Consider the following 24,693-nt stretch of genomic DNA (forward strand, 5'->3'; position numbering starts at 1 on the left):
TGCAAGACAACAACCATCTGCACGAACAGTTCGACGACGTTAGCAGCAGCATGGACTATCAGCTCGGAGACCATGGCTGCGGTTACCGTTGACGCTGCATCACAGACAGGAGCACCTGCGATGGTGTATTCAACGACGAACCTGGGTGCACGAATGGTAAACCGTCATTTTTTCGGATAAATCTAGTTTCTATTTACAGCATCATGATGGTCGCATCCGTGTTTGGCGACATCGCGGTGAACGCACATTGGAAGCGTGTAGTCGTCATCGCCATATTGGCGTATCACCCGGCGTGATGGTATGGGGTGCCATTGGTTACACGTCTCGGTCACCTCTTGTTCGCATTGACGGCACGTTGAACAGTGGACGTTACATTTCAGATGTGTTACGACCCATGGCTCTACCCTTCATTCGATCCCTGCGAAACCCTACATTTCAGCAGGATAATGCACGAACGCATGTTGCAGGTCCTGTATGGGCCTTTCTGGATACAGAAAATGTTCGACTGCTGCACTGGCCAGCACATTCTCCAGATCTCTCACCAACTGAAAACTTCTAGTCAATGGTGGCCGAGCAACTGGCTCGTCACAATACGCCAGTCACTACTCTTGATGAACTGTGGTATCGTGCTGAAGCCGCATGGGCAGCTAGCTGTACCTGTACCCGCCATCCAAGCTCTGTTTGACTCAATGCCCAGGCGTATCACGGCCGTTATTACGGCCAAAGGTGGTTGCACTGGGTACTGATTTCTCAGGATCTATGCACCCAAATTGCGTGAAAATGTAATCACATGTCAGTTCTAGTATAATATATTTGTCCAATGAATACCCGTTTATCATCTGCATTTCTTTTTGGTGTAGCAATTTTAATGGCCAGAAGGGTACAACTGTTTTTATGAGATCTAATCTAAAGATATAATTGTGGTTGATACTTGATGTACTTTGACAGTGGTCACGTCCTGTGTAAGAAAAACCGAAAATCGTGCTAAACTATTACAGAATACAAACTGATACGTGAATTGACTAAACACTTTCCTTCAGTGGTTACATAGTTATAAAAACAACTTACCTTTTGATAATTTAAAGGTCACTAGAAAGCTTAGAGTTCGGAGTAAACTCAACGTATTTTAAATAATGTGAAAACTGTCAAGTAAGGGTCAAACCTAAGCATTAAAAACGTCATCAGCTGGATTCACGTTTTGACAGTAACGGCTGGAGAAATTGCCAACACGCTGATCACATATCCCACGACTATAAATCGCTCCTCGTACAGGCAGCAGTCGGACTGTCAGAACAGGTCAAAGGCCTAATCTGTGAGTAGTGTTTACGTTTACATGAAAACTGTAAACTGCATCTCGAATCAAAATTTTAACTATCATAGCCAGAAGGGCATCATGGATACCTAGCTTCATAAATATATTTTACGAAGCTACCTTATTAATCACGAATAAGAGACTCCATTTTCGTATCACCTCATTACAAATTCCATTTTACTTGTTTTAAAGTACTTATTTAATGGATAATTTGTATACAGCAGTGTCGTAAATAATAATGTGACCACTGCAGTAGTCCCTTATCTCTGCCTGTCGTACAAGTTTACTTTTCTAAACGAATAAAACGACAAACATATCGTCATTGTCGCCTAGAATTGTGATTTACGTATTGCTATTATGACCTAATATGGCCGCGTGGAGTGGCCGCTAGGTTTGTGGCGCCATGTCACGGATTGCGCGGCCTCTTCCCGCGGGAGCTTCGAGTTATCCCTCGGACATGGGTGTGTGTGTCGTTCTTAGCATAAGTTAGTTTGAGTAGTGTGTAAGTCCAGGGACCGGTGACCTCAGCAGTTTGGTCCCTTAGGAATTTACACACACCTAATTTGTTTACTGTAATTAAAAATGTTTCTTGAGTTAAAGGTATAGCTTATGCGGCCCTACTGGCTGTACCTGATCTCTGCCTATAGTACAATCTGGTACAAATGTTCCGAATGCACAACAAATTTTTGGACATATGGAACTGTATATACTAGGATGTGTCATAAATTCATGATTATTGTGGTGGTATGTGTCACCATTGTCTGTGCACAGGTCAGACAGTTCCCGCGAATTATGGGTCGGTGGTTTGTGGACGTGGAGCTGGCGCTCCATATCGTCCCATCGAGTTCAGAGCCGGAGTATTTGGAGGCCAAGACATCACCGTGAGTGCAGAGCTAGCGTTATGCTGGGGCGAGAGATGGGGGTGGGGCAGGGGGACAAGCACCTGGGGAGGCGGGGGGGGGGGGGGGGCGTGCTGGCCTGGGTGCCTTACTAAACAAATTAAATGCAACTTTTGAAACCTGCAACCATGACTTTAAATAAGAGACCTGAGGGCTGGAGGTCCTCGTCGGACCTGTGGGATAGTTTAAAAAAACATGTGCACAATATACCTAGTGCTTAAATTAATGCAAAATAATATGGTTCTGCGTGTAAGGCACTACCAGTACACTACACACTGTAAGGAAAAACATATTATTGTTCCATACGCGCAAGTGTTGTAATATTTATGAATGTATTTCAGTATCCAACGGATGATATCAGATTTTAGTGGAAGTATAAGTAACAGTATGGTCCCCAAATATGGAGAGTTCTAAAAGAAAATCTTAGATCGTACCTGTAAGAGTTGTCAGAAACGACGTGGTCTGCACGCACAGATGCCGTGCATCCATTTGGTACGCAACTACCCAGATTATTTATTTTACTGCAGAGGCACATACTGAGTCAAAAGTCATTCAGAAGTATTTGAAATCATTTTAGTAGGTCTTGATATCTTCAGTACGGTACAAAGTATTAGCTGCGATAAACGTAGTAACGTTGTGCCTCAAGGGAAGGAATCCATAATAGATGTTGGAAGTGGTGACATTAAGAGTCTAGTGAAAGAATTAAATAAAGTAAGAAACAGATGGGATACTATTTACGCCGAAAATTGTGAGGTAGTAGGAAAAACCGGAATATCACCTGTCTTGAATGCAGCGTTTCACGGCACAGAAATATGGAAAAGAAAAAGAAAATGCTTTGTAGACGAAACAGCAGAAAAGGAATCAAATCTGAGCCGAGAGTACAGTTTTAAACCAAATATTTTCGGTGTGATTCTAGATATAGTTGTAGGAAACTGAACTATAATATATGCTGCCACAGACAAATGGTGGCCACGTTTGGGTTCTTTTGGAACAATATAAACCTTGACGATGCTACACTATCAGAGTGAATAGAAAACACAGCATCTTCGTACGGCATAAAAGTTCATAAACAAAAAATAAAAGAAGAAATTTTGCAATTAAAAAAGTTTCATGCAACTAATTTATGTCTAAGCCACTTCCCCCTCGGTATCTTCTCAATGCTATTCATAAGTGCGATTTTAATAACGTAGGCTACTTCCAAATGTGAAGGTAGCCTTGCTGGTTTTCTGCACTTGCCAGTTGCCCAAGCAGACTGGTCATTCAACTTCAAATTATTCGAGAACTACAATGAGGGAGAGCAGCTTGTTGGATTAGTTCTGATCACAGTAGAGTCAGATTTAGCCCACTCATTAGATTATAGCGGGATTATAATGAGTTCTCATACAAAAACGCTAGAAAGAAAGTATTCTTTTGTAAAGTATCGAATTTATGTAAACTGAGAGCCTTGAAACAGTTGCTTAAAATGGGTTGATTGATTTTTTTACATTAAGATTATCTGCGTTAATACTAGAAAGCAAAATTTAAAATAAAGAATTTGGGGAAGCGGCTAAAAACGCTTGTCTGGGGCCTGAACATCCTAGCAATGACACCGCGTGAGTGCACTATCACGATACGTAAACGACTATAGCACCATTCTGTCTTTTGACACAGAGTGTTAAACTGCTGGGAGATGCCATCGCTGTCAGGAAAGACATCAAGCTTGAAGGAATATAAGTGGTGTCCAGTGACGTTTGTGTACACCACAGCTGTTCAAATGGTTCAAGTGGCTCTGAGCACTATGGGACTTAACATCTGAGGTCATCAGTCCCCTAGAACGTCGAACTACTTAAACCTAACTGACCTAAGGACATCACACACATCCATGCCCGAGGCAGGATTCGAACCTGCGACCATAGCAGTCGCGCGGTTCCGGACTGAAGCGCCTAGAAGCGCTCGGCCACCGCGGCCGGCTACCACAGCTGTGATGGTGCCTTCGATTACAATCTCTGGTCCTGTGGATGCCCAGGTGGAATGTCCTCGATAGCATTATGCTGTCCCCACTAGCCTGTGTCAATGGGACAGTACATGTTTCGTGCATCCACCCGCCCAGATGACGGCGTATCCAGGTACGAAAATCGTCCTGGTGTAACCAAAGACATGATTTATCAAACCAAACGAGAATTTGCCATGGATCCACTGCAATCGTAGCTGATGATGTCGTTCTGTTAAAGTGGAAATTTAGTTATTTATTTATTTAACCTGGCAAGATTAGGGCCATCAGGCCCACTCTTACATCTAACCAGGCATTCTACTTATTTTACATTCATATGTTTTGGTAGGCATGTTAAACTACATCTAGTACAGAAAGTGAAATAAACAATTACAAAGGCACACTTGGAAAAATGCATACATATAGAGTTTATATTCGTAGATAAGTACTGTTATAATTAGACATTAATGAAAGAGACAGATTTTAGACAGGAGTGCTAGCAGCAGGGAGTATGAGGGAGACTGATGGTGAAGGGAGGAGAAGAATAGAGACACGATGTAACGTAATTAAGGGAATATAAAGGAAAAGAAGATTGCATGGTTAATAGAGATAGATGAAGAGGAAGAAGAGAAAGGAGCAAGATAGGAGACACTAGCTTTGCTATTTGACAGAGGAGAGGGTTGGCCTTGTACATTAATTTTGTGGAAAACGCTATGAGGATGATAGTAGGAAATGCTTCAACTTCTTCTTAAAAACAGCAGGGGATTGAATTTTGCGCAAGGTAAAGGGTAGTTTGTTCCAGAGGCGGATAGCGGTAACTGAGGAGGAGTTTGCAAAACTTTTTGTTTTGTGAGTGGGCACAGTTAGGGTACCAAATAAGAGTGACCTCGTGTTTCGATTATGATGGCATGAAAGGTGTTTAATCTCTGAAGCAAGATACTGGGGTGCTTGAGCGACGAGGAGTCGGTGAAGTAGCCATAGAGTGTGGTAGTCACGCAATTTGTCCGGCCGCAGCCACCCTAGTTGGGAATATGAAGCACCAACATGATCATATCAGCGAATGTTGCAGGTGTAACGCACACAGGCATTCATAGTTAGTTCTAGCTGTCGGATTTTTTTCACTATTCGTGCCTTGTTGAATTACATCACGATAGTGGAGGTTCGGTAGAACGAGTGCCTGCACGAGCTGGCGTTTCAAGTCCTGTGGAAATACGTTCCGAAACTTTTTGAGAGCATAGAGACAAGCGGACGTCTTCCGGCACACTGCGTCTGTATTCTCCGCCCAGTTGAGATGCTCATCCAAAGCTACACCCAAGTTCTTAACTGTTTTCTGATATGGTATTGGAATACCGTCTAACAGAATAGGAGGCAGCCGTTCGCGGAAATCTGAACTTATTAATTTCTGATGCGCGTAGGGCTTGTCTGCAGCTGTTCAAAAATGAGTGCTCAGCAGTGTGCTCCGAAACACACCAGCACTGTAATCTGTCATCAGGTCTGCCATAGTTTGCGCCTGTCCTACTTCACAGGACGGGCAAGTCTTCGAATTTCACGTTCTGTGGTAAGGGGCGGACGTACAATACCTTGTCGCCTACTTCCAGTTTCACCGACCTTCAACTGTGAGGGGCGTTCAGTAAGCACTGCAACACACTTTTTGTCCGAAATCACCTTACTGGACGGGCCTGTATGTCCTCATGATACCACACTACTGAACGATGTTGGAGCCAAAGTCTTCTCGTATCAACAACCTCCCCATCATCCATGTATTGCTTGCTGCAGAGTGCAACTTTCATAGGGCCAAACAGATGGAAGTCAGAAGGCGCGAGATCCAGACTGTAGAGTGGGCCAGGAAGAACAGTTCAATGGAGTTTTGTGTGCTCCTCTCGGGTGTGCGGATTTGTGTGGGGTCTTGCATTTTCATGGAGAAGGAGAGGTTCGTTTGCATTTTGTGGCGACGAACATGCTGAACTCTGAGGACTGCACAGTACACTTCACAGTTGATTACTACACCACAGTGGAGGACATCAAACAGAATATTCCCTTCAGAGTCTCAGAAGACCATCGCCATGGCTTTACCGGCTGATGGAGAGGTCGTATGACGCCACTCCAGGGATTGCCGTTTTTTTTTTTTTCGATTGTTGGTGATGAACGAAAGTCACGACGTTCGACAAAAAAAAAGTCACTATCAGCCTCATAACGCACACCGAGGAACCCAGTCGGCTCACACTTTCGGGTACCCCAACTAGTGGACGAGTTTGTTGGCACTGCCAATAGAGGTGTTCAGTTGAGCAGCGAGGTGTTTCATTATGATCCGTCGATCATATTGGATGAGAGTGTCCGCACGTCCCAACACGGCTTCAGTCAGCTTTGTGCGGTTGGGTGGTACGTGAGAGATCGTACAGGTTTGTGCAACCTTGTTGCGATGATTTCAATTCTTAGCCCAATGACTCACCGTACTTTTGTTCACAGCCAGGTCTCCAAAGACATTCTGCAAGCGCCTGTGAATATTTGTGATGCTCTGGTTTTCCGCCGTAAGAAACTCAAAGGCAGCTCTCTGCTTGGAACGCACCTCTGATACAGACGCAATTTAGAGGCTGTGTATAGCGCCGTCACCTGTAGCAACTTCATGAAACTGTAGGGGCTGAAGCGGGAATACTCCACGATGTTCCGCAAGAATTTCGCATTTTTCAACCGAAACTGCCGGAGAAAAAAAAAAGTGTTGCATTACTTATTGAACGCCTCTCGCAGCTTGCGCAGCTCCTCACGACAGTAGCACGCGAACAGATGACTAGCTTCGCCGTTTCTGAGATTCTCGTTCGCAGGTGCCACGCCGTAACAGTCTAGCCTTTGTCAAAGTCTTGTGTGTCAGTGGATTTCGCCGTTTGCGGCTCGCGTCGTCGCTATGATGGTTCATTATTCATCTCTGCTCCTCTTAATAGGCCTGAACGAGTTGTATCGTTACCGCACCACGGGCACACAACGGCTTCAGATGGCAAGCGGTCTCGACGTGCAGGATCTTCACATCATCAGCCGACTGGGCCATCACTGACCTGAACTGAGCCTTTGCGATTTTGGGGGAAGGAGGCCTGTATGGAATTGCGCACAGCACTCAAAGACATTTCGAATGTCTCATACCTGAAAGTGTGTACAGCTTTGTATGGGACTAACGGTACAAAATCAACAGATAATACAGATAATAAAAACGGCTCTGAGCACTATGGGACTCAACTGCTGAGGTCATTAGTCGCCTAGAACTTAGAACTAGTTAAACCTAACTAACCTAACGACATCACAAACGTCCATGCCCGAGGCAGGATTCGAACCTGCGACCGCAGCGGTCTTGCGGTTCCAGACTGCAGCGCCTTTAACCGCACGGCCACTTCGGCCGGCACAGATAATACCTTTCTTGCAAACACGTGTCTTCTGGGACAGACGTTTAATTTACAGTGTGTGTCAGGATTAATTCTAAACACCATTCCTCACACCAAACCAAGAAAAAAAATCAGTACAAAATACGTCCTAAAACACTCCGTTTTTTCGTTACTACTAATCAGGGTTACTTGGACCCCGGGGGGGGGGGGGGGGGGGAGGATTACTTGAACCCAGTACGTTAAAGTGATTTATGGCGTTCCTTGTATCGGTTTACTGAAATATTCAATGTAGTTCTTCGTTCATCCCCGAGATAGCAGCTCTTCCACACATGTACTTCCACGAGTTGCTGCTAGAGTTTACTGGAGGTTATGTTAATGGTATAACATGTGTACTGGTTCTCTCGTCTTACAACTTCTTTGGCCAGCATGTGAAGAAACGATATTTTCAATGCAGTAAGTGCTCTGTTTTATACCGTAAGGAGTACTTTATGCAATTTCTATGTCAATGTTTAACCACAAGCCACCATTAAAATGTTATTGATGAAAGTGGAGACTGGTGTACTAATAACCGTATAAAAGGGATACTTGGACCCACGACCAGCTTTGGTCCAAGTAATCCTCACATACGCACATTTACATCAAAACAAAGCGCCTGTTTCGGATTGTGACAAGTTATTTTCAATTTGTAACTAATAGACAATGTGTTTGAAACTATTTAGGTTTTTTTCGTTACAGCTTTAAGGCTAACTATACCATCTAAATACAGAAGATTACCTGGGAGCCTCAAGTACGATGATGTTGCATATGAACAACTGGAAAAATGCTTAAACGTTAGGGTAAAAGGCTAAAAATGTCGAACAAAACAATCGCAGAAAAAGGGAAGAAGAATACCAAGAAAATGAAGAAACCGTCAAAACAAGTCGACATTGAGTCAACATCGAAAGTTACAGATGATTACAGTCTGCAATCAAAAAGTGATTTTAGTTTGTTTAACCCAGTGTGGATGAAGCTTGTGACCTGAGGGACCTTGATATGCCAACTACCTGCAGGCCTATAGATAAACAAACTAAGATGGGCACTGCAAGAAGGGGGAAGGAAGAAGACAGTGTTCGAAAGACAGTAGTGTTAAACAGATATTGGAAGAAGACAGCTTTGTAATGGTTTTATGGTAGAATATTGAATTTACTGGCATTGTTTCAAGCATAGACAACAATGGAACTGTTGCTGAGTGTAGGAAGCAAACAAAAAAATTCTGGAAGTGGCCTGAACAAACATTCTGCTTTATAAATGAAGCCATATTAAGGGGAAGATAAATCTCCAAAAGGGGCTTATTTTCTGTCCCATCAATCAAAGAAAATGTTTAGAATTGGTTAAGGTTCTGTAATTTCTATCACAACTCTGTTTCTCATTATTTTATTTTGTTTTTAAAAGAATTTTTTGAGTAAAATTATTTTGGAATAGCATATATAGATATTATTCAAAGATCCTGTCTGTTACTTGAAACCAAAACACGTTTATAATGCATTTGCGTAGGAAAATAGAACATGGGTTCAAGTAACTCAATCCAAGGGCAACTTAACCCAATTTTGTTTCATTTATTATTTTAAAAATCGTGAAATGCGAAAAAAGGTAATAACTGTCACAGGTAGTACATACAGAAGTTGTAAATTAAGAATAATACAGTCATCAGTATCATTCTTTTATAAGTATGATTTCAAGAGAACATTTACAAGAAATATGTAAAAAATCTCATTCTCTTGTTTCTACATGCGAATTCACTCCCACAACATTTGCGAGCAGATGAAATCGAGGTGGTACAGTTCATGCCAGATACCAGCAGCAGCTTAAAATGAATATTATACATCAGATGAATTTTCTCGACACTGTTCACAGATAGATACCTCCAACCAAGTCTAAAGAAATGTTCGATATGTTAGCTAAATTTAATACACAGCAACACATTATGTAATATGCACCATGCTCAAGACAGCAGCGTCCCCTATTTTTCATTGCAAACTTTTTCGAATTTCCCACAGTAGCACCTTCCATGCAAATATCACAATAACTATGACAATTAACGACATGATGGCCGCATCAAAATGAACCAGTCATTTGAAGCTATAGGCAAATCAACCTTTTTGTGCCGAATAGTTTCTGTAAAATCTTTATACCACTAACTACAAACTTTTTAATGAACGAATTTAATTTTTAAGAGTCATTGGTACCTCGTGAAATGAGAAGTGCTATGGGCAATGTTCAGTATTCTCGCATCTTTGCTGTTTGTGCACGAAAATGCGTCGATGGCAGTGACTATGAACATGGTAATTTTAGTGGCCACACCACAAGCGACAGTATCTCTGCTATGTGACTGCCAACTACGTAACTAAGTGTAAGAAGATAAATAATTAATGTGTTAAATATCTGACTGTAAACATAGAAGCGAGAAAAATTTTTGATAAGGTTTGAAATTATGATTCACATTTTTGGGAGTCACTAAGCACTCATTGCGGAACATTAGATGAATACAGTCTAGGTAATTTGAGCCTCATTTTAAGCAGAAGATAGTTTTTCACGCTTCTAAATGTCTAGCAGGAAAAATAATTACAAACATCTCCCAAATGATGTGAATCTTCAGGTTTTGGCGGCGCAAAGACTGTTCCATTAAGTTTCGGGTGTGCAGCCGCAAGAAATATCCTTCTTCTTCTAATATATATATCGATATGCGAACAAAGATCAACTGCGGAGTCATAGATACAACTCGCGCATTATGCACGTCTCTGCCGCCGACCAACGTCTCTGGCGCATTTGCATCTGTGGCCGCATGCGCAGTCGCACGGTACAACAGTATAAAGGGACAAAGCAAGCACTGGAGCGGCAGTCTTGCGGCTCACTGTGAAAATGGCTGAACGTTTTACAGCCGAAATATTAGAAGAAGAAGGAGATTTCTTGCGGCTGCACACCCGAAACTTAATGGAACAATCTCCCAAATGAGATCGACAGGAAATGCAAAATGGTTAAGCAGGGATGGCTAGAGGACAAACACAAGGATGTAGAGGCATATATCACTAGGGGTAAGACAGATACTGCCTACAGGAAAATTAAAGAGACCTTTGGAGAAAAGAGAACCACTTGTATGAATACCAAGAGCTCAGATGGAAAACCAGTTCTATGCAAAGACGGGAAAGCAAGAAGGTGGAAGGAGTATATAGAGGGTCTACACAAGGGCGATGTTCTTGACAGTTTTATGGAAATGGAAGAGGACGTAGATGTAGATGAAATGGGAGATATGGTACTGCATGAAGAGTTTGACACAGTACTGAAAGATCTAAGTCAAAACAAGGCCCCGGGAGTAGACAACATTCAATTACAACTACTGACAGCCTTTGGAGAGCCAGCCCTGACAAAACTCTTCCGTCTGGTAAGCAAGATGTATGATACAGGCGAAATACCTTCAGACTTCAAGAAGAATATAATAATTCCAACCACAAAGAAAGTAGCTGTTGGTAGGTGTGAAAATTACCGAACTATCAGTTTAATAAGTCACAGCTGCAAAATTCTAACACGAATTCCTTACAGATTAATGGAAAAACTGGTAGAAGCCGACTTTTGGTAAGATCATTTTGGATTCCGTAGAAATGTTGGAACACGTGAGGCAATACTGACCCTACGACTTATCTTAGAAGATAGATTAAGGAAAGACAAACCTACATTTCTAGCATTTGTAGACTTAGAGAAAGCTTTTGACAACGTTGACTGGAATACTCTCTTTCAAATCCTGAAGGTAGCAGGGGTCAAATACAGGGAACGAAAGGCTATTTACAATTTGTACAGAAACCAGATGGTGGTTATAAGAGTCTAGGGGCATGAAAGGGAAGCAGTGTTTCGGAAGGGAGTGAGACAGGGTTGTAGCCTAACCCCAATGCTATTCAATCTATATATTGAGCAAGCAGTAAAGGAACCAAAAGAAAAATTAGGAGTAGGAATTAAAATCCAGGGAGAAGAAATAAAAACGTTGAGGTTTGCCGATGACATTGTAATTCTGTCAGAGACGGCAAAGGACCTGGAAGAGCAGTTGAATGGAATGCACATTGTCTTGATAGGAGTATATAAGTTGAACCTCAACAAAATCAAAACGAGGATAATGGAATGTACTCGAATTAAATAAGGTGATTCTGAGGGAATTAGATTAGGAAACGAGACACTTAAAGTAGTAGATGAGTTTTGCTATCTGAGGAGATTTAAGCGTCAGGAAGTCGTTTCTGAAAGTATTTGTAAGGGGTATAGCCGTGTATGGAAGTGAAACATGGACGATAAATAGTTGAGACAAGAAGAGAATAGAAACTTTCGAAATGTGGCGCTACAGAAGAATGCTGAATAGTATTGGGGAGAAGAGGAATTTGTGGCACAACTTGACTAGAAGAAGGGATCGGTTGGTAGGACATGTTCTGAGGCATCAGGATATCACGAATTTAGTATTGGAGGGTAGAGTGGAGAGTAAAAATCGTATAAGGAGACCAAGAGATGAATAAACTAAGTAGATTCAGAAGGATGTAGGTTGCAGTAGTTACTTGGAGATGAAGAGGCTTGCACAGGATAGAGTAGCACGGATAGCTGCATCAAACTAGTCTCTGGACTGAAAACAACAACAACAAATGTCTATGATGTCATGTCTCCTCACCTATGTGTCGCACAATGATATAACTGATATAATTTTGTAGGTTCATTATGTGATACATGTAGATACTGTCTGCAAAGTGTGGTATGAATAAAGTCCATACTAAAGAAGTAACAAATTAAAACGTCGTGCCAGATGCTGGAGTTTTACTACATGATCAGCGAAAGTGTAGTAAGCGGTAAACTTTTTTTCCGTTCATCATTTAGAGTGGTGCCAGTGAGGAAAACCTCCGCAAAAGTTTGAAATTCTGTGCAGAGTTTGTTGAAAGTCACTATGTTCCCTCGTTTTGAAATAATGGACGAATAAAGTACGTCTACTTGGAGGGCTGTCAGTTAGGGTGCTTGAAGACAAATGCAGTATCTAACTCTAACGCATGCCTTACTGTGTTAAGCTTTTAATATAAGATAATAGCTCTTAATGAGTACATCATGCGGTACAGGAAATGGGCCAGAGATCACCAGTGTGTGTGTGTGTGTGTGTGTGTGTGTGTGTGTGTGTGTGTGTGTGCGTATAGTGAGTGAATTGTTATGAAACAATGTGTGTGTAGTGTGTGCAGTGACTGATAGTGAGATATGAGTGAACAGTGTGGCATTACATTATTTTAATAAGTTATCTGTAAAAAAAAAGTATTCTATAGCAGGAGTAAATCTAATGATTATGTCTAACTAGAAGTCTGTACATATATGTGTATACGAATTAGCTTATTTTAAATTGGTCTAAGCTTGTAAATACTTTGGCATGTCCTATATCCTTGTAAAAATATATCTAAGAATGAATAAAGCTACTACTACTACTACTACTACTACTACTACTAGCATTTTAAATTTTTTAATTGAGTCAATGATTATGCGAAATATTCAAAATCAATTTTTTGTTGCCCCTGGATGGATAGGCAGCCTGCAACTGCTATGGTGATCAGATAGCCTCTTTTTAAATGGAGCTTGCACAACATTGTATGGTATCGATACTGGTATTTCCCAAAGTACCTCCTGCGAAAATGTGGTGTTTCAGGGGGTCATATCTCGGGTTCTATTGATCATAGAGGCAAGTGTTTTGGATAGCCCTCGGCCCTGCAAAGATTTGTATACCTATTGGAGGAAGGGGCATACTGTAGGCTATCCTACAGCACTGAGTCAAAATTTAACATTACAGATTTTAGATTACATTCAGTTTACATTCCATTGACTCAAAAAATGAGATGATTCTCATGGGTGTGGAACATGTCAGAAAGTATAACATAAAACATTTGAATATAATACTTACTACCTTGGTCATTTGTCAGGAGATAGTCGAAATACACTCCTGGAAATGGAAAAAAGAACACATTGACACCGATGTGTCAGACCCACCATACTTGCTCCGGACACTGCGAGAGGGCTGTACAAGCAATGATCACACGCACGGCACAGCGGACACACCAGGAACCGCGGTGTTGGCCGTCGAATGGCGCTAGCTGCGCAGCATTTGTGCACCGCCGCCGTCAGTGTCAGCCAGTTTGCCGTGGCATACGGAGCTCCATCGCAGTCTTTAACACTGGTAGCATGCCGCGACAGCGTGGGCGTGAACCGTATGTGCAGTTGACGGACTTTGAGCGAGGGCGTATAGTGGGCATGCGGGAGGCCGGGTGGACGTACGGCCGAATTGCTCAACACGTGGGGCGTGAGGTCTCCAGAGTACATCGATGTTGTCGCCAGTGGTCGGTGGAAGGTGCACGTGCCCGTCGACCTGGGACCGGACCGCAGCGACGCACGGATGCACGCCAAGACCGTAGGATCCTACGCAGTGCCGTACGGGACCGCACCGCCACTTCCCAGCAAATTAGGGACACTGTTGCTCCTGGGGTATCGGCGAGGACCATTCGCAACCGTCTCCATGAAGCTGGGCTACGGTCCCGCACACCGTTAGGCCGTCTTCCGCTCACGCCCCAACATCGTGCAGCCCGCCTCCAGTGGTGTCGCGACAGGCGTGAAAGGAGGGACGAATGGAGACGCGTCGTCGTCAGCGATGAGAGTCGCTTCTGCCTTGGTGCCAATGATGGTCGTATGCGTGTTTGGCGCCGTGCAGGTGAGCGTCACAATCAGGACTGCATACGACCGAGGCACACAGGGCCAACACCCGGCATCATGGTGTGCGGAGCGATCTCCTACACTGGCCGTACACCACTGGTGATCGTCGAGGGGACACTGAATAGTGCACGGTACATCCAAACCGTCATCGAACCCATCGTTCTACCATTCCTAGACCGGCAAGGGAACTTGCTGTTCCAACAGGACAATGCACGTCCGCATGTATCCCGTGCCACCCAACGTGCTCTAGAAGGTGTAAGTCAACTACCCTGGCCAGCAAGATCTCCGGATCTGTCCCCCATTGAGCATGTTTGGGACTGGATGAAGCGTCGTCTCACGCAGTCTGCACGTCCAGCACGAACGCTGGTCCAACTGAGGCGCCAGGTGGAAATGGCATGGCAAGCCGTTCCACAGGACTACATCCAGCATCTCTACGATCGTCTCCATGGGAGAATAGCAGCCTGCATTGCTACGAAAGGTGGATATACACTGTACTAGTGCCGACATTGTGCATGCTCTGTTGCCTGTGTCTATGTGCCTGTGGTTCTGTCAGTGTGATCATGTGATGTATCTGACCCCAGGAGTGTGTCAATAAAGTTTCCCCTTCCTGGGACAATGAATTCACGGTGTTCTTATTTCAATTTCCAGGAGTGTAGATTAATACAGTGCAGTAAACTGGAACAGCTAATATTTACAGAATTAACATGCTGCGAGAATGAAACACTGTTATGCACTATTAATAAATTTATCATACACAAAATAGCTAGCCTTGACTGTTGTGACCAAGTGTTGTCAGAACTGAAATCTAACAGATATTTATACTTAAGCTGGCTTAACAGTCTCTGTTAAGAAATTCATCAATGGAGTAGAAGGAATTGCCTGTCAAAAAGTCCTTCAAACTCTGTTTAAACCGTGTTTTATCTGAAACCAAGTTTTTAAAGGTTATTGAAAATGTGTGTTCCTGAATATTGGACCCCTTTTTGGACCAAGGTAAGTTATTTTAGGTCTTTATGTAGATTGTTCTTATTCTTAGTATTAATACTATGTATTGAACTACTGGTTGGAAATAGAGATGTATTACTTGCAACAAATTCCACTAAGGAATAAATATACTGAGAAGCAGAGGTTAGAATAAAAAATTCCTTGAACATGTTTCTACAAGATGTGCTTGAATTTACACCAAAAGTGATTCTTATCACACACTTTTACATCCTAAAAACTTTTGCTCAGTTTGATGAGTTGCCCCAGAAAGTAAGGTAAGTATGCAATTTTTTTATATTTATATCTCCTACATCCGACATCACTGTCACAGCAAATACAGACTTGTTTAGGCGCTTAAGCAATTCTATCGTATGCCCTTCCCAACTGAATTTATAATCGACTTGCAATCCCAAAAATTTAACACTGTCAACCTCTTCTATCTGCATGTCTTCATATGTTATACTCATGCTGGAAGGAAATCTCTTACAGGTTCCAAACTGTATATAGTGGGTCTTCTCAAAGTTTAATGACAGTGAATTAGATTTATACCACCTATTGATGTCAGTGAAAATATGATTAGCAGTCATTTTTAAATCTGTACTTGACTTGCTACTTATTGCAATGTTTGTATCATCTGCAAACAAAACAAACTTAGCATCTGGCAATGTAACAGATGAAAGGTCATTAATGTACACAAGATGGAACCTTGAGGAACACCACATGTAATTAATTCCCAGTCAGATGAAGACTGACTGCTTACTGCACATGTATTTCGCAATGACACTCTTTGTTTCTGGTTAGATAGATAAGACTCAAGCCATTTCACAGCATTGCCGGTGACACCATAATATTCTAATTTACTTAAGAGAATTCTGTGGTTCACGCAGTCAAAGGCTTTTGACAGGTCACAGAAAATGTCAGTAGCCCCTAATTTATTATCTAATGTATTAAGTACATTCTCACTGTAAGTGTAAATAGCTTTCTCTATAGAAATCCAAACTGTGCCTCGGACAATATATTATTTGCAGTCAGATGCTGAAGGAGATGTTTGTACAAAACTTTTTCAAATGCTTTTGAGAAATCTGGCAAAAGTGAAATTGGTTGATAGTTTGATGGTATCTGTTTATCCCCTTCTTGTAAAGAGGCTTAATTTCAGCCTATTTTAGCCAGTCTGGAAATGTTCTGCTGATAAGAGATTGTTTCACAAATAACTTAAGATAGAACTCAACTCACATGAGTACTCTTTGATTAACTTTGTTGGTATGTCATCAAATGCACTGAACTACTTAGATTTTAAGGATTTTATGATAGGCACTACTTCTTTGGGAGACTTGAGTGTCATTTCCATTTTACTGAAGTTATTTTGAAAGACTAAGCTCAGTTACTTCACTGCACTGTTCACTGAACCTGATAACCCCAAGCTGCCAGAAACAGAAATGAAGTACTTGTTTAAGATGTTTGCACAATATGCCATACAGTTTTTATTTTTTTACCTGACATAATTATCTTTTTCTCATAATAAAGCTGCTTCGATTTCTGGATTGTTTGCTTCAATATTTTGCAGTATTCTTTGTAATACATTACAATTCTAACATCAGGGCTGTTCCTAGATAATAGATAGAGTTTGCTTTTTGTCCCACATGATATCTTTTACTCCTTGTGTAATCCACAGTTTATTTTTTGACTTCTATATGATCTGAAATACCTTTGGAGGAAAATAATTTTCAAAAGTGGAGGCAACTTTATTAATGAATGCTTTGTATTTTCCATTTGAGTCAGATGTATTGTAAACATCTATCCAGTTCATGTCTTTGAGCAATTTCCTGAATTTCTCAATTTTTGACTTATTTATTACCCTGCTGTACTCAGATTTAATAGATTTTTGTATCCTGACAAGTTTCAACATTTAACACAAGATGCTGCATGTCATGATCAGATAGCCCAGTTAGTATTGGTTTTGTGATATGTTGTTTTTCGTAGGTTTGTTTACAAAGATATTATCAGTAGCAGTCTCAGAGCATATACATATTCTAGTAGCAAAGTTCACAGTAGGAACTAAATTGAATGATAGTGTTATTGACTGCAATAATTGTTCACATAAAGTGCTTTTCAATAAATCCACATTAAAATCCCCAGCAACCACTATTTCCTTGTTTTTTACTATGAGATGGGACAGCAGAGCATCCAGATTTTTTATGAAGAGGTGATATGTATATACCTACTATTATAAAGGACTTATTATGAAATACTACTTCTGTTGCACAATCTTCTAAGTGATGCTCTGAGCAAAATTTAGTAGTATCAGTATTCTTGAAATCAAAACAATTTCTGGCAAATATGGCAACTCCTCCTTTCTCCATATTTTCTCTACAAAAATAAGAAGCTAACGTGAATTCTGTAACATTTAAGATATCTATACCAGTGAGGCAGATTACATCAACTGGTTTGCTCAACTCTAATTCTTCAACAAAAATAAGCAACTCATTAAGCTTACCCCTTAGTCCTTGGATATTCCGATGCAATAGTGATAACTGATTTTGTTCACTGACAGAATTACAAATGGATTGACTTAATTTTCCTGCCAATTTTTCAGTATCTTTAGTTTCAATCAGAGGCTGTCTGCATGAATTGTGTACATTAAAATTTCCTTTCTGGCTGCCTGTTTTATCATGTGAATGTCATTTTCGACCTGTTTCTGAATATCTTTTGTTTCTGCTCTCCCTACCCTCCCTTAAGGTATTTGCTATTAGCCCAGGCAGTTTTCCCTTCCCTTTCCTGTTGAGGTGAAGGCCATATCTAGTACAGTCACACCTGCTGATAGAGTCAACAGGAACCACACTGATATGAGACCCCATATATGATCCAAGCAGCAGGTCCACCTCTAAATTAACTCTAACAGAAGAGTTTAAATGAGGCTGGTCATGGCACCTCAGCACAGACACAAGTCCAACACCAGTATGTCTCGTTGTTGAAACTGTATTTACCAGGTCACTCTTAGTTGAATAATTATAATTATAATTATATAATATATATAATTATATAATATATAATTATAATTATAATTATAAATTAGGGTTCCTATCTATACTGTTGCCCGCGCCACCCACTATTACCCTGGTGTCTTTCTTTGTGAAGTCTTTACAAAGTGAACCTACATCCTCTTTCCCCTGAACCAGACTTGCACTAGATTTACAAAAGCTTGTGACCTGGTAACCTGATCCTAGTTCACCCTGTATCGGTTGGCCAAAACCTCTACCATGTGGACTACCTAACAACAAAACTTATGCACTTCCTCCAGTCCCGAGCAAATTCAGCAAACTGGTTGATTGATGTCTGGCGTAAAGTGAGTCCTAGATAGCTCGTAAAAGCACCATTTGTTCAACATGCTATTGTACCAGTTATCAGGATTTCTCCCTGTTCCATTCATGTATGAAGTGGGGGAAGAATGATTGTTTGAATGCTGCTGTGCGTGTACACCAATATGTAACAAGATGCCGACCGTGGAAAAAACCGTCGCCAAGGGAAGTGTTTGGAAGGGAGACAATGGTGGTTGAAGAGAAAGAAAGCAGACTGTAAGCGAGAAAGAAAGAGACAGTAGCAATGGGAAACAAAAAGTAAGGGATAAAGACAACGGCAGTGGGACAGAGAGTCAGTCAAAGTGGCAGACAAGGAGACAGTGATGAGGAAGAGATAGGGAAAGGGATGAGAGCGGCATTGGGAGAGTCAGGCAGGAGAAAGTGCCAATGGGAAAAAAAGGAGACAGTGGCAGAGAGACATGTATAGACAGTGGCACTGAGAGGCAGGTGGCAGGTACAGATGCTGAACTATAAAGAGAGATTGGGTAAAAGGATTTAGAGTGTTCTGTGTTAGACTATGTCTGATGAGGACGGCGGAATGAGGACTGAGGCAGTTGGTTCCCCAATTTTCTGCCAGAGTCTTTTAAAGAGGAGCATACGAGGGTCGTTTGATAAGTCTGGTAAATTTTGAAGGAATGGAACATTGTTGTTGCACCTTCATGGTTAGTAAGCTTAATTATTCCAAGAATCGTACAAAGAATTTCAAGAATGGACCGCGCACAGTTCATTGTTGACAGCCATCTGAATCGGTCAGTGTGTCGACTACGACTGCAAATGGAGAAAACCGAGTTTCGTGCTATTACTCGACTCTATTTCGCTTCGTTGTTGGACCGTCTGAAACTTGTTTTGGCTGAAAAAAGACCATGGGTGCCACAGAAAAAGGTCTCTTTCACTGGCTAATATACCGTCCCACACTTCAGAGATAACAATGGCGAAAGTGCCTGAAATGGGCTTTGAATTGGTCCCTCATCCACCCTAATCAACAGATTAACCCCAAGTGACTTCTTCGCGTTGCCTAACATGAAACTTTGGCTTGCTGGAAAGTAATTTTCATCAAATGAAGGAATGGTAGTTGCCGTGAACGAGTATTTTTCAGCGTTCGGCAGAACCTTTTTTTAGGATGGTTCGAGAACGCTGCACGATCGCTGGACCAGTCGTACATCCCTCAAAAGGAGAATGTGTCGAGAGGTAAGGTGAGTTGTTTACGAAACAAACATTTTTTCTTGTTTTTTTACCAACCTTATCAAATCATTTATCCCCGTATTCGCCTCCTTTGTTTTCTATATGTGCATTTTTCAGCTCATACAAGATCATAAATCTTAATGATTACATTATGAGAGCTTTTTAAGTATTTAAATTCTGTCAATAATTATGCGAAATACTCGAAACCATATTTTTGTTGCACGTAGTAGCTGTTAGACAGGCAACCGTATCCCGTTGTCCGGTAGTGTAGTGTCATGGGACTTTGTCAGCAATACTCGACTATGTGTGATAAGGCTTGGAACGTTTCCGCTACCCTGGTGCGTGTCGTGTAAAACGCTAATGAGATTTGCTCACGCTGTTATCAAGTGTCAATGATTGCATTCTGCGATGTATGCTGAACAATTTCCATTGCACTTTACTTTTTCCCACGTGTAAGGACCCGGCTATAATGTTCAAAAAGTGTGGGCATTTACTGTTTTAAATCTCAGTACCTTCAACAATGGTCAATCCTAGAGTCATATAGATAAACAAGGTGGCGGAATTCGGTTCGTTCGTAAGCTACTGTGAAAATGTCGTCAGTCAACAAAGCAGACTGCTTACAAAACATTTGTGTCCCGTCATCGAATACTGCTCGAGTGTGTGGTACCCACACAAAATAAATAAATAAATATAAATCCCCTTTTGCGTGTATATATAAAAGGGGATTTATATTTATTTATTTATTTTGTGTGGGTACCACACACTCGAGCAGTATTCGATGACGGGACACAAATGTTTTGTAAGCAGTCTGCTTTGTTGACTGACGACATTTTCACAGTAGCTTACGAACGAACCGAATTCCGCCACCTTGTTTATCTAATATGACTCTAGGATTGACCATTGTTGAAGGTACTGAGATTTAAAACAGTAAATGCCCACACTTTTTGAACATTATCTCAGTGTTAACCGTACAGAAGGAAGGTAGCACAAAATCTGCAGTCTGCAATGAATTACTTACTATCGTTCCTAAGAAAGTCTTGCCTCGTAAAACAGGTTTAAATATGAGAATAAGAAGTAATTAAGAAGAAGAGTTTTAAGATATTTAGAAATCGTGTCGAAACTACTGAGGAGCTGGACTTTGTTTGCGCTGGTATCACATTCGTCCTGTTTAATGCTTCTATTTCCCTGGTTATTACGTAAGTTGATTTCTGACTGGAGATGATCGGAGCTCTAAAAGAATTTGTCACCAAATGCTGAGATTAGGATAATACTGACAAACATATGTTGCTGCTTTAACCGTAAGCAATGTTTTATTCACTTGGAGAAGATTTTCTTTGGAATAAAAACAATTTACAGTTACCGAAATACCAAGAATTCATTTTTTTAAGAAACACACCACCACTATACTGTTTTATTGTTTATTTAAGTACAATCCAGCTTTCAGCCTTTTATGTCATTTTCAAGTATTTGATTTTATGTCTTTAACATATAGTGGAGGACATTTAACATGTTGTCAAGCTCAAAGCTGGCAACAGTCAAATGGTGGTGCGTTCCTTTAAAAAATATTGTACCAGCAATATAAAAAACTGTTAGCATGAATTCAGTTTCCTAGCAAGAAAGAAACTATACTAGTATTTCTAACGATGAGTTTCAACGAAACTATGGGCATTATGCCATTTTGTGTTCAAACTAGAGTAGAGAATGAGGGAAATCACAAAACATATTCATGTTGTGTCTAGCTACACTGCTCACTTCCTTGAGAGTAAATTTTCTTCTTATTTTGCTTCTATATTTTCTTGAGGACGGTCCATGACCTTCATGTATTCCTGACTGCGGTTCTTTCGATTACATTACCCGAAAAAAAAAAAAACGTTTAGCACCCAGAAGGGGATGAAGAAACGAAAAGACACTTCACGAGTTGAGAGGGTATATTTCGGTGATTACAATATCAAATGGAATTTACAAAGACCTTAGCAGTATGAGCCAACTTATCAGTATGGCGTTGCATCCCGTCTAGCCTGGACATTGATTCGTTTGGGAAGGACGCCAGAGTTCTGGTGTATCGTCTCCTGAGGCATGCTGACCGACAACTGTTGTGTCTGATCCTCAATACCCCAGATACTGGAGTTGGACTTGGCACCCGAACTGGTCCCGCACATTACTGCGAAGAGATCTAGGGATCTTGCTGGCTAATGGAGTATCTCAGCACCACGCAAACATTTTTTAAAATATATAACCGCGATTGGACTGTACAAAATGGTTCAAATGGCTCTGAGCACTATGGGACTTAACATCTATGGTCATCAGTCCCCTAGAACTTAGAACTACTTAAACCTAACTAACCTAAGGACAGCACACAACACCCAGCCATCACGATGCAGAGAAAATCCCTGACCCCGCCGGGAATCGAACCCGGGAACCCGGGCGTGGGAAGCGAGAACGCTACCGCACGACCACGAGATGCGGGCGATTGGACTGTACATCAAGTTTTATTCCACAATCCAGTTTTCGGCCTTAGCCGTTATCAAGCGTTACAAGTATTAAAAATCATTAGATTTGAGTAGAACACAAGTCTGACAGCGGTTGCTTAGACACAGTGTAGTGAAGTTTAAAACCGGTGGCTTGGTCATCTGTTTTATTCCACAACCATATCAAGTGAATAAGTCATGCTAATTGCCAATAAACTAGCCTATTACACAAATGTTCTCGCATTTGCTTTTGACTAAACTGGTTTATATGATCGAAAATACATATTTTGATGGCACCAATAACCAGCTCCTTAACGTTACCAATCTTCTTTCTCGGCAACTTAACTCCCATCGCTCCAGTATCCATGTTTTCCTCGACCTACAGAACGCCTACGACCGTGTCTGGCATCCCGGGCTCCTCTCCCTATCAATTTCGTCCGTCTCGTTGCTTCCTTCCTCTCCAATCGTCCCTCCTATGTCACTGTCCACAATTCCAATTCCTGTGCTTTCTATCCTACCGCCGGCGTGCCTCAAGGCTCCGTCCTTTCCCCTCTCCGCTATCTCCTGTGTATTGCTGATATGCCCAAACCTTCCCCACTTGTTCATCTCTTCCAATTTGGTGATGACACTGCCTTCCTGGCCCTTTATCCTACCCTTCCACGGTCCCAATGTAACCTCCAAACCCACCTTGACCAGTTCATCACTTGGTGCAACAAGTGGTTCCTTCATATCAACCCCTCCGAGACCCAAGCAGTCATCATAGGCCACACCATCCACTCCTTCCATCTCCATGATTTCTACCTAACCACTTATGGTCGTCCTATCTACCTCACTCCTACCCTGACATACCTTGGTCTCACCCATAACTGCCACCTCACTTGGACTCCCCATCTCCTTACAATCCAACACAAATCACACAACAGACTCTACGTCCTGAAAGCCCTGTCTGGCTGGACATGGGGACTACATCCTTACACAATCCTCCACACCTACAAATCCTTGATCCATCCCATTCTTTTTTATGCCCGTGTCGCTTGGATTTTTGCCCCTCCAAGATTCTATGAAGACGTCCAAATCGTGGAACACCATGCACTCTTCCTCACCTTCTGTATCTGCTTTCCGTCCCCCACACACATCCTCTACGACTTCATCCCCTTCCAGGACGTTCTTCTTTTCCTCGAACACATCTGCACCCTGTACATTGGCGCCAACTCAATGCTCCCAACTTCCGTGGTGTTCCCCTTCGTCTCCCCTCCAGTCCATCGCTGTGCCTTTACCGTTGTGTCCCACCCTCCCTCCATATCCACACCCTCCATCTCCTTTCCCAGCACAATTTCCAGCACCAACCCCTACTGGATGATGAGCTTCACCCTGACATCTACCCTTCCTATCAACTCTAGCCCCTCCTTCCTCCCCCTGTACTTCTCAGGGCTACCTCTCCCCTCCCCTTTTCTTCCCCTAGGCGGTTTTCCCCCTCCTACAACCCCCCTTTCCTGTTCCACCCTTTTGTGTCTCTGCACTCCCTCCTACCTTTCTTCTCTCTTCATCTTCCACCCCACCCGTCTCCTGCCCCTTGGTGCTCGCCCTGCCCCCTTTTTCCTCTTCCTCCCCCCTCCCCGCCCTCCCCACTGCACCTTCCTCCCCACGTTTTTCCCTCTTCTCCGGCCTTCCGTGCCTCAGCAATTCCCTACCAGTGGATTTATTTTTCGAGTGTGCTCTGTCGTTTACAGTGGCTTTTAAGTGTCTCGCTCTGTGTGTTTCTTTATACTGTGGCCAACTTTTAACTTGTGTTTGCTCCCAGTGTATTTTAAGTGCCCCAAAATTGCCAGCTGTGTTCTTTTAACTTTATGTCGACTTTTTAACTGTCCTCCCAGTGAATGTCCCTGTATTAGAGTATATTTTAACTTCTATTATCTGCATTTACTGTGTTTTTATGTTCCCCTTTTTTCCCCCTTTTTATGTATGAGTTCCCCTTTTTATATTTTTGGTAAAGCCACTCGGCTAAAGAGCGGTGGACTGTGCCGCTCCAGCCCTCCCCTGCCTATATGGGGCGGGGGCATGAAATTACAATAAAGAAGAAAAGAAAAAAAATTTCACGACATCTTGTGTTCTCGCCCTCCTCCCCCTCACTCTGCCTATCGCCCCCTCACCCACTATCTGTCCATCTCCCACCGCCTCTCGCCTCTCTCTCTATCATCTCCTTACCAAATTCTTGTTCATCTCCTCTTCCCTCTCTCTATGTCTAGCCCCCCTTTCTCTGTTCATTTTCTCGTTTCCCCCTTCCAGTGAACTTGAGCTTTGTTTATTGTTGTACCCAACATTGTAACACTTGGTATTGTCCTAAGGCCGAAATTTAGATTGTGGAATAAAACCTGTTGTACAGTCACATGGTGGTTATACAAGAGTCGGAACTTTAA

At 42.1% G+C, this 24,693-nt stretch overlaps 1 protein-coding gene across 1 annotated transcript in view; it reads right to left on the bottom strand.

The window, feature by feature from the left end:
* Positions 1-24,693, bottom strand: part of LOC124597117 — a 188,640-nt gene that overhangs the window by 39,268 nt on the left and 124,679 nt on the right. The gene's annotated exons all lie outside the window — the stretch shown is intronic.

Source organism: Schistocerca americana, chromosome 1 (assembly GCF_021461395.2).
Source record: "Schistocerca americana isolate TAMUIC-IGC-003095 chromosome 1, iqSchAmer2.1, whole genome shotgun sequence".
Lineage (NCBI taxonomy): Eukaryota > Metazoa > Arthropoda > Insecta > Orthoptera > Acrididae > Schistocerca > Schistocerca americana.